The sequence below is a fragment of the Benincasa hispida genome, chromosome 4, assembly GCF_009727055.1.
Source record: "Benincasa hispida cultivar B227 chromosome 4, ASM972705v1, whole genome shotgun sequence".
NCBI classification, from domain to species: Eukaryota; Viridiplantae; Streptophyta; class Magnoliopsida; order Cucurbitales; family Cucurbitaceae; genus Benincasa; species Benincasa hispida.
In genome coordinates this window covers 68,443,333-68,450,940 of record NC_052352.1, presented here as the reverse complement: position 1 = coordinate 68,450,940, position 7,608 = coordinate 68,443,333, and positions in this window count along the sequence as shown.

The following is a 7,608-nucleotide window of genomic DNA, read 5'->3' as shown; positions in this document are numbered from 1 at the left end:
CGTCTAGTTTTTTCCTACGCGATCACGTGCCTGAGCGTTTACTTAACGATCGTTATACTGAAGGAACTCTTAACAAAGAGCATCCATGAGCGTATTCGGATCTTTCCGATTTCATTATGACCGAAATACAACATATACATTCTAACATATAGTTATGCAAATTCACACTAATTAAAGGCAAGCTTTGAACAATAAAATTATAAGGAAAGTTCTCATATCAGTTGAAGACCCTCTTCAAGATTTGGAACTCAAACGCAGCGGAAGACCTCTACGTGAACTCTATCGCCCAGCAAACCAATCGTCCACAGCAGCATGAGCGTCTACACGAACAGCAGCAACATGAACAGTCACGAACAAGTGAATACAGCGGGGACGACACCACCAAAATGGAGCCCTTGGTATTCTCGGAGTAAGAATCCAAAGTGTGGTCTTTGGTGAATTTGGTAGAGGTTGGAGAAAAAATAAATCATGTAGATGATAAACAAGTGGGAGAGAAAAAGAGCTACCGTATAGCTATGTGCTTATCATTTAGAAGAAGCTACACGATCGTGTAGGTTTTACTAAGTGATCGTGTAGTAAATGGTAGACGATCGTTTAGAAAATGCGGCATACTATGCGATTGTTTAGGAAAGCTAAGCGATCATTTAGGAACTAGCATGCGATCGTTTAGGCATTGGCGTGCGATCGTTTAGGTGATGAGCGACTATCATATAGGCTCTCAAACTATACGATCATAATGTTTTCAAACCGATTGCTAATTTTTTGAACTTTTGCAAAATGAAACAAATTTTCATTTTATCCATCGGTTACCATAACCGAATGTGGTTGCTCCCATTAATGCGTGTCCAAGAGAAATTTTAGGCCAATTATCATATAATTAATCAATTTAAGAATTAATGAATATAATCATATTATGTTCTTACCCTATAGTTTGATATTACATATCTACTATAGTAATTTCTCCCCCACATGATATAAATCATATTTATATCAATTTCCTCCAAAATAATGTATCTCATATATTTAGTCAATTATATCATATATAACCAACCAGTTCAATTATATCATATATAATCGAACTCCCTCTTGTCAATTTGAACATTTTAAATTGACCCAAATACTGATTCTCGACTTTATCCAAGCTACCCAGGGGACCTAATGGACCCGTAGCTCGAAGCTCCAACGATACGTGAATAGCTGACTAAACTCTTTAGCCACGAGATCCACCATCCATTAACTGCCAAGCATTCCATTAAAGACCAACAATTGAACTCTTCTTACCACAGATATATTTCTGTGTCCATCGGATATAATCAATCATGAGTATGACCCTTAACAGATGCTCGTAAGTACAACTAGGCCAATTTACCATTTTTCCCCTATAGTTACATCTCACTTATTAAGTACCACTAATTTCTCTAATGAACAATACAACATAGTCCAACTATGTGTGAACACCTCTCGGGCCAAGAGAAGATTGTGGCACCACATCGTTCAAGCCCTGGAATCAGCCCTTAAGGGAGCTATCTATCTACTTACCCTTGCTTCGGAGAAAGAGTGAATTCCTTCTTGTGTAGCTGAGTTCCCAGCTCCCAAATTAGACGAATCCTCAAAATGGTAGGTTTGAATCGGCGACCTTGCCACTCGCACCCATACAAATCAAAGGACCGCCCTCAAAGGCAAGAGTTTCCAACTCACTCAGGATTGAGGTCATGTTACCTATGGTCATCCTAGTGAAGTGAAGTCTCTGTCATGAACGGTGTTATATAACGAGACGTTAACATTTCGTGATCAAGTCTTATACAAACTTTTTGTATAGGACGCCCCCGCTCGCATGTCCCCTACATGAATGATCAGGATCAGACCATCTATGACAAGTCATAACACTTGTGACCATTCCACAAAGGGGGCTACATTCGTAGCGTTACCAGGATAAGGTTTCCCTCCTATATCCATATACTATAGACCATTTTGTTTATCACTCAAGACATGATCCACTTATATGTCACCACATACATGCTTAAGTTACATACAGATAACAAGAGATTTTATGTTTATTGGTTTGTGTTAAAGCAAATAAAACATGCAACTGAGCAAAAAACAAGATGTGAAGTAAATATCATATATTATACAACATAAGCATTTGTACAAACTGTTTACAAACAACATGACACGAGACTTTAGGGTATCAACCCTAATATATATGATCTTGCCCCTTTTACTACACGATCTTCTACCTTTACCTAAATGATCAAGCATCGTCTATACGATAGCACCCGATATCTCTTACTTGCTTGGTCGTGGTAAACGATTGTCTTTTCCTCCTTCCCTCTACCAAATCCAACAGAGCCCACACTTCCTGGATTCTCACTCCAAGAATACCGAGGGTTCCAAGTGGTGGTGTCTTCCTTTGTTGCCTTGTTCATGACGAGTCTGTTCGTGGGTAGACAATGCCGCGATTTGGTGGATGATTGCTTGGATGATTTCAGTGAGAGCGAGAGGTGCAATCCGTGGACGAGAGCGATATTTCTGTGAACAAGGGTTCTTCAACTGCTACGTATCTCCTCTCTTTGTTGTTTAAAGTTTCAAAGCATTCCTGTAATTTGTTGTTAAATGCATAATTAGTCTGTTTGATTGTGAATGCGGTAATTCTGTCACAATGAGTTTTGAACGATCTTGCTTCCACTCAGAGGTACTCTTTGATAAGAGTTCCTTTAGATGAGATACCCAATTTCATCCATATACTTATAGACCATTTAGGCTATACATTAGTAACTTGATTCTGTTTATGTCACCACATAAAGTTAAAGTACTTATATTATAGCCATGGATATGCTTTATTGGATTTTCATAATAGAATGCAAAATCAACAACTTTATTGAATAAGATACTCAATAATATTTTATTGATAAATAGAATGTTTAACACAAAATTTACGAACTACGAGTTCTAGGACATTTCCAACATGAACTTCTAAAGAGTTAGAAGAAAACTCCTTGTCGGTATGTGCAAGATGACCAAACGACCTTTTACTGGAAAATGTTATAGAGCCAAGGAAACCTTGGAGCTTATACATTCAAACCTCTGTGGTCCAATGAGTGTTAGGGCTCGAGGTAGGTATGAATATTTCATCTCTTTCATAGATGATTGTTCAAGATATGGGTATCTATACCTAATGCGATGTAAGTTTGAAGCCCTTAACAAGCTCAAGAAGTATAAGGCTGAAGTTGAAACTTGTTAGGTAAGAAGATAAAAACACTACGATCTGATCATGGTGGAGAGTATATGGACCACGAATTCCAGAACTATATGCTAGTGTTGGGTTTTATGTCCTAAAACTCGTGGTTTGTAAACAATAAAATTTATTCTAAAAATTCAATAAGTTGTTATTGAATATATGTATTGCTTATTAGAAATCCAATAAACTAAAAAGACCCATGACTATTACATGATTACTTGAACTTTATGTGGAGACATAAAAGTGGATCAGGTTTAAGTAAATAGTCAAAATGATATATAGTATATGAATGAGGTTGGGTGCCTTATTCTGGTAACACTATGGGATGCGCCCTACTCTGTAGTTGTTACAAAGAGTTGTAAAGTGCTACAAATGATGTGATCCTAATTTGTACATGTTATGACATGAGAAGTGGGGGCGTCTTATGCAAATGGGTTTGTACAAGATCAGACCACGAAGTTAGTCACTCTTACTTTATAACGTTGTTTACTGTTTAAGACTGACTATTTCAAAGTGATGACCTAGGTAACTTGACCTTAATCTTGAGCTAACTATGTACTTCTGTTTATTCGGGATTATCTTTAGATTTTCATAAGTGAGGGTTGGCTCAACAGCGACGGCTCAATAAACCTCCATTTCAGGGGTAAGATCGGGTAGATAGCTGGGGACATAGGGTGCAAGATGGAATTCACTCCTACTTGCTTTCATGGATAGTAGAGAGGTTGTTCCATTAAGTGTTGACTCCAGGTCTTGAACAAGGGGCCTCATCCTCTTGTTGGTCCGAGAGGGACTCGATTTGTTGACCGAATTACAAATCAATTGTTTATTAGAGGATCAGTTGGACTTAAGGAACAAGAGGCAATCTTGGGGGTAAAACAGACATTTGACCCAGCCGTTATTATGAACAACCTGTGAAGGGTTAACTTACTAATCATGATTATATCAAGTGGACATAATATATCTATAGTGAGGGGAGTTCAACTATGGGCTTCAGTGGAGTGACCCATTAACTAATGAATGGGGATTAATTCGGTGTAATGAGTTTAGCCAATTAATCTCGAATTGTTGGAGCCCATGATCTGTAGGTCTGCGAGGTCCCCCATACTAGCTCGTAAATGGATTAGCTTTAAAGTAGTGTGATAAGTTAATTTGAAACGTCCAAATTAGAGTTAAGGGAATTAGTAATTATAGGTGTAAAATTAAACGGAACTGGAGAATTAATTAATATTTAAATATGATTTAAATATTTAATTCATGAAGGTGGAATTTGTGTAAAATTGAATCAATATTTGATATTAAATTAATTATAATTAATTAAATTGTTTAATTAATTATTTATTAATTTTTATAAAATTAATAAATTTTTAATTTTGAAAAACTAAAAATTGATTTTGGAAATCAATTTACAAAATAAAATTAAAATTGAAAAAACACAAATTGGAGAAATGGGATTTCTCCACTATCATGAAGTTGCTCTTTCATAATCCACTTGACTCAAGCTTCAATACTACAAGCATGAGTTGCATCTCATGCAACCATCTTCTTTGCATGAGAGTCCTGCAACAAATAGAGAAGATTGAAGTGGGATTGAGGATGTATTAATTGAGTTTTTGCTTAAAAATTCGGTTTGAAGAAGTTGTTCTTCAAGTGGGTTGTTTCAATGAGTTCTTCTCCAAATTTCCTTCATTCAAGCTTATTTTGAGTCCCACAACTCAATCTAAAGCTCCAAGAGAATAGTGGGGAAGATCTTGGGGTGGTACACAACAAGATGTGGAGACGTTTGTTGCTGAGAGTCGAGATTCTAAAGGTTCTACAAAGGTATTTCTTTAAACCTTCTTATTATTGTATGAACATGCTTTAGTTACAACCAAAATTAATGAATTAGAATGCTTATTGATCCTTGTTGCTTCCGTTGCATGCTGATATACTCCTACAGATAGAACATGGAATCACGTCCTAACTCTCGACCCCAGGTACACCTCAGCAGAATGGTGTATTAGAAAGGAAAAACAAAAACCTGTTGGACATGGTTCGGTCTATGATGAGTTATGCTCATCTTCCAGACTCATTTTGGGGATTTTTAGTGGAGACTACATGTTACATTTTGAACAACGTTCCCTTAAAAAGTGTTTCTGAAACATCTTTTGAGCTGTAGGGAGGTCGTAAAGGTAGTTTATGCCATTTCAGGATTTGGGGATGTCCGACCCATGTGCTTGTGGCTAACCCAAAGAAGTTGGAACTGCGTTCGAAAGTTTAGCTCTTTGTAGGTTACCCCAAAGAGACGAGGGGTGGATACTTTTATCATCTGAGTGAGAACAAAGTGTTTGTGTCAACAAATGCTATCTTCTTGGAAGAAGGCCACATCAGGGGTCATAAACCACGAAGTAAGCTTCTTTTACATGAGATTTCTAGTAAGACTACTGAGAGTTCAACAAGAGTTGTTGAACAGACTGATGGATCAACAAGAGTTGTGGATGTCGGTTCATCTAGTCAACCATCTCAAGAGTTGAGACTGCCTCGACATAGTGGATGTCGGTATGAACCCACTAGATCGCTACATGGGTTTGACTGAAGCCCAAAACATCATCTCTGATGATGGGGTCGAGGATTTATTGTCTTCTATGCAAGCAATGGAGGATGTTGACAAAGATGAGTGGATTAAAGCCATGAACCAGGAAATGGAGTCTCTGTACTTCAATAATTAGGAACTTGTGGATCAGCCTGATGGGGTAAAACCTATAGGGTGTAAGTGGATCTACAAGCGAAGACGAGGTATAGATAGAAAAGTGTAGACCTTTAAGGCTAGACTCGTGGCCAAGGGTTATACCCAGGTCGAGGGAGTGGACTATGAGGAAACTTTTTCACCTGTTGTCATGTTGAAGTCTATCAGGATACTCCTGTTCATAGCCACATTTTATGATTATGAGATATGGAAAATGGACGTCAAGATTTCCTTTCTGAATGGTAATCTTGAGAAGACCATCTACATGGCTCAACCATAGGGGTTCATTATTTCAGATCAAGAGCAAAGAGTTTGCAAGCTTAATAGTTCCACGCGGAACATTAGATTTGACAGTGCGATCAAATCATTTGGCTTTGATCAGAATGTTGATGAGCCATGTGTTTACAAGAAAATCATCAACAACTCAGTAGCTTTCCTGGTACTATATGTGGATGATATCCTACAGGTTGATAATGATGTAGGTTTTCTGACTGACATTAAAACATGGCTAGCCGCCCAATTCCAAATGAAAGATTTGGGAGAGACACAGTATGTTCTAGGAATCTAGATTATTCGAGATCGTAAGAACAAGAGGTTAGCCTTGTCTCATGTATCATACATTGATCAAATGTTGATCAGGTACAGGATGTAGAATTTCAAGAGGGGTTTATTACCCTTCATGCATGGAATTGTTTTGTCAAAGGAGCAATGCCCTAAACATCTCAAAAGGTTGAGAAAATGAGACGGATTCTCTATGCTTCGATTGTTGGAAGCTTAATGTATGCAATGTTATGTACTAGACCGACATTTGCTAAGCAGTAGGGATTGTCAGTTGTTATCAGTCCATTCCAGGATTAAATCACTAGACAACGGTCAAAACGATTCTCAAGTATATTCGGAGAACGAGAGACTATATGCTCGTGTATGGAGATAAGGATTTGATCCTTATAGGATACATAGACTCTGACTTTTAGACTGATCGAGATTCTCGAAAATCGACATTAGGGTCAATGTTCACTCTGAATGGAGGGGCTGCAGTTTGGCAAAGCATCAAACATGGCTGCATCGCGGACTCCAGTATGGAAGCCAAATACGTAGCTACTTGTGAAGCTGCTAAATAGGCTGTTTGGCTGAGAAAATTCCTTACAGATTTGGAAGTTGTTCCAAATATGTCTTTGCCAATCACTCTCTATTGTGATAACAGCGGGGTTGTGGCAAATTCAAAGGAACCAGGGAGTCATCATAGAGGCAAGCATATTGAACGAAAATATCATTTGATTAGGGAGATTGTGCATCACAGTGATGTGATAGTCACAAAGATCACATCGTTGTAGGATTGTATCAGCAACAACGGAAGCACAAGGATCATCTAAGCACTCAAATTCACTAATTTTGATAAAAATATAAAGCATGCTCTTGCAGAAAAACAAGTGAGTTTTAAGACATATCTCTTGTAGAACTTCTTCAAAGCTTCTTTTCCAACTGCTATCTTCTCCAAATCTTGTTGCAGACCACCTCAAGATCTTCCCCACTATTCTTTTGATGCTCTAGATTGAGTTGTGGGACTCAAAACAAGCTTGAATCAAGGGATGAAGAAGAAATGCTCACTGCAGTAATCTTGTTGAAGAACTCTTTCTTCAAACCGAGT